This window comes from Pinus tabuliformis, chromosome 7 (genome assembly GCF_031772625.1).
Source record: "Pinus tabuliformis cultivar Carrire ecotype Pingquan chromosome 7, CPIR1, whole genome shotgun sequence".
Taxonomy (NCBI): domain Eukaryota; kingdom Viridiplantae; phylum Streptophyta; class Pinopsida; order Pinales; family Pinaceae; genus Pinus; species Pinus tabuliformis.
In genome coordinates this window covers 1,954,908,364-1,954,912,593 of record NC_142293.1, presented here as the reverse complement: position 1 = coordinate 1,954,912,593, position 4,230 = coordinate 1,954,908,364, and positions in this window count along the sequence as shown.

Sequence of the window (4,230 nt, the reverse complement as noted above, 5' to 3'; positions counted from 1 at the left end):
CTCCTACTAGGCTACGGCCCCCATGTCTGCTCCTAAGAAAGTGGGCATGGTAGAGCGTGTAGGGGCATGTGAGGCCACCTGTTGCGCAGTATCACGTTGTTCTAGCAAATGGTGGGATGCGCCCGATCCCTCACCAACCTGGAAAACTTGTGGGCTCTCACGCTGTCTAGCCTCTACTGCCGTGAATCTCTACCCCATCACCTCAATCTGCCTCGACAGATCCTACACCGATTTGAGAAGCATATCCGCAAATCTCTTCCCGTCATGATCTGCCATCAGAGCCTCCTGCTCTGCGTCCACCACAGGCTCCTTCTGTTCTACGTCCACCACAGGCTCCTCCTGTTCTGCGTCCACCACTGCAACATAGTCTCCCTCTCCGTAAGTGTTCTCCAACCTACGCCCAGTGTCTTTGTATCTTTGACCTTTGTAACAGATGTAGGGTTTTTCCCTCGGTGTCATAGATTGCTAGCTCCACAGGCTGAGCCAGATCTATGCTCTGATACCACTGTAATATCCCTAACCCAGAATATTCCTCAAACCCCAGCAAAATCTCAACCAGCAAAACATACAAGTGGTATAATAGCCAAGAAAATCACAGAGATATAATAACAGCAGTGCAAAAACAATAATGTATATATGAAATATAAATAGATACTCAAGAAATGCAATGAGAAATACTAAGCCATTTTATTATACTGAGTAGAAGAATGAGTACAGGAGGTCATCAGGAAGATGGCATCTCAACTTGCACAAAGCAAGTGAAGAAATACACTCAGAATAGCAAAGGAATGGTCCTCTCTGAACTGTGTCCAAGCTGCTGGAGAATTGTTGTGCTACTGTTGCTGCTAGAAATCAGATGAGGATTTGGGGTTGCTCCCCTCCTCAGAAAAGGCTGAAACTCTGGAATCGGACTCTACTCAAGAAACCCAGAAAAGCCTAGAAAGCTTTTCTGAAATGGCCGACCCACGAAAATCACCCACTTGGGGTTCTGTGCAGTCCCTCAATGCTCTGCGCTGCCACTGAATGGAACCCTCCAGAAATTTACATGAAACCCTTGCCAAAACTCTCCAATATGCAAGGGTTGATCCCCTGCTCTATCTCTCAGCACAAATCCTACTTCAACCCTCAACCCAGAACTCCTGCAAAAGGAACTGCGTCCCTCTCTCAGTGTTGCGTATTGCTCCAAAACACTGATGAAACTGCTGCTGAAATGCTGATGAAACTACTTCTGAAATGCCAATGGAAATACCTTTCCCGAGCAGGCACTCGAAGTCCCCCGGGACTAAGGGTGAGATCTCTGAATGGAGACACTCAATGCACTAAATAGTGCTGCAGACTATCTAAACAGCCAGCGTGCTCTAAGTCGAAATGACTATCACAAATGCTCATAACAGAATCATCAAAATGAGGGGGCTCCTCTCTCCTTTATAGCCTTTTCCTCTCTCAATCCCAAGGCTCACCTCCTCCTGCATGATTCTTCTCTTTCCACGTGTTTCTTCCCTCTTGCGCAGTCCCTCCATGTGTCTGTGTGGGCTCTGTTTCTGCGTCCCCCTTTGGGCCCCTTGGCTCCCCTTTAAGTCACAGTGTTGTGCTACTAGGAAGTGACTTTTTATTCCAAAAGTGAGTTATGTCCCCCTTCCTCACTTTTTCATTTACAAATAACTATAGAAGGCAAAAATTGAACAAAATCGAATATTCCAATTAGCCATGGCTAATTAGGAATATTACAACTCGTTACCAACTCCATTGCCTGTTCAAACAAAGATGTGCAGTTAACGATTGCGGCATCGACGGTAGCCATACCTTCCTTGATGATAGCGTCGCGCTATTTCCTAACTTCAAGCGGAGTCGAAGGCTGTGATTTTGAGTTGCAGCTCTATGATTTTCATGTTGAGTTCAAATTGAACTCTTGCCACCTTTGCTTTTGCACCGTGGACACTTGCAGCTAGTTTCTGGATCTTGGCCTCGGGTTGTGCATCCTTAGGTATGTGAAACTCCGACACTATTCTCCACGCCTCTGCAACCACAGCTACCAGCTGGGAGCTCTGCGCCTGGATAGTATCCCTTTCCTTTAGGGCCTACATCTTCTCGATGAACATTTATTCATTGTTCACCCGATACTCGCTTATTAAACTAAGAGCGTGCTGCTCCCGAGCTCTCAGTTCCGTTGTCACTCCTGCCTGTAGTGCATAAAGAAATTCACTGGGCAGCGCTGTAACATTGAGGCCAATGTTCTTCAGGGTACTTATGATGATCTTGTCATCACCCGATTCCACGCTCAGGGACCCTTCTGGCAGAGCAACTGTTTGAAGGTCAACTGTCCTTACCAGTTCTGCAGCCTGACTTGTCCCCGGTGCCAGGCTCGTCTGTGCGGTGCTCACTTGTTCTGTGCCCACTTGTATTCGGCTAGTTTGGATCTGCAGTTCGCACAGATCCTTCTGGACATTTCCCAACGAGTACATGTACTGTTGCTCGAATTGCTGCAACAGTTCGGTTGTAGTGTCGCGCACCTTGTCACCGATCTCATCGAGATTGACCAGGTATTTCAAGGTGGAATGATCTGTGTACATCTTGAAATGTCCGCCCAGCAGAGAGTGTCTGAACTTTTGGAACGTGTACACCATAGCCAATCTTTCGCGCTATGTCGTTGAGTAATTCTTCTCAGCCTTTGATAACTTCTTACTCGCAAAGGCTATAGGGTGATCCATCTCTCCTTCACCAGCTTGTGTCAGCACTGCTCCCAACGCAATACATGAGGCATCAACGTGCACATGGAATTCCTTCTTCCAATCCGGGAAGACCAAGATCAGCACGGTGACCATCTTTTCCTTTAATACATCCAGACTGTGCTGACATTCTTCATCCCAACAGAATGTAGTGTCCTTCTTCAATAGCTTTTCCATAGGTGCGGTAATCTGAGCATAAGCCTTGATGAACTTTCGATAATATCCAGTATGGCCCAGTGTTGCACGCAACTGTTTGACACTCCTCGTGGCCTTCAAATTGACGATTACTGCGATCTTGGCAAGGTCCACCATTAGTCTTTGGTTGCACACCACATGACCCAGCAAGATCCCAAAGGGGATGCAGAATAAACACTTCTTTAGGTTCAACGCGATTTGATATCTTCGGCACGTATCCAACATTAAGCGGAGACTAGCTACATGGCGCTTTACTAACCCAAACATTGTCCAGTCATCAAAATACAACTCCAAAAATTTGTGAATGAACTCCTTGAACGTCGCAATGACTACGTGAGAGAATATTGCCGATGCATTCTTAAGTCCAAACGGCATCACAGTATACTGGAAACAACCCCATTCTGTCGTGAAAGTTGTTTTACTCCTATCTTCTGGCGCGATCTTAAACTCATGGTATCCAGAGAACTCATTAGTGAATGAGTAGGCCTCCTGCCCTCTAACATTATCCAATACCTCATCTGTAAATGGTGTCAGGAAATGATCATGGACACAAACGTCATTAAGCTTCCTCAGATCTACACAAATCCGTATTTCTCCCTTTTGTTTCTTTTCTTAGACCACCAGTGGGCTCACCCAATCAGATTCCTCCACAGGTTCGATAATTCCTGCCTCAAGCATCTTGTCCAACTCCAAGCAGACTTTTTCCTTGTATTTTGGATTAAGGTGATGTTGACCCTGTCGCCTACACCTACCTAAAAGTTAGTGAGAAAAGCCTTCAACCCCACAAGGTGTGGTTGGTGGCAGGGAACTCAGAGAAGAGGCTATCACACTAATCTCGACTCTCTCCGTTTGAGCTATCTCCCAGGTTAGCTAAGGGGGGTGGTCCCTAATGAAAAGTTAAGTTAAAATATGTGAGTTTCTAGGAGAGTGTTATAGTGAAAATGGATTACTTTTAAGGATTTATGAGCAAATATGAAGTGAGCAACTTGAAATAACAATTCCAATCATTAATATGATTAAAATCCATAAAACCAATGCCTTATAAGGAATTTGCTCAACAATTTAAAGATATATTTGTTCAAAGTAAAATGCAATGCTCTCAATAGAGAAAACAAAGTAACCCTGAAATGTAAATAAGAATTGTTAGCACAAGATATGAAGATACTAAATGCTTTTGAAAAAATCAACTTTATAAATCAAAACATGTGAAACATATCTTGCCAAAACCCAAAAATTAGTAATTAACTTGGAAATGTAAAAGAAAGGAAATGCTAAACCAAGACATCAATATGCAATTAGACTTGAAACA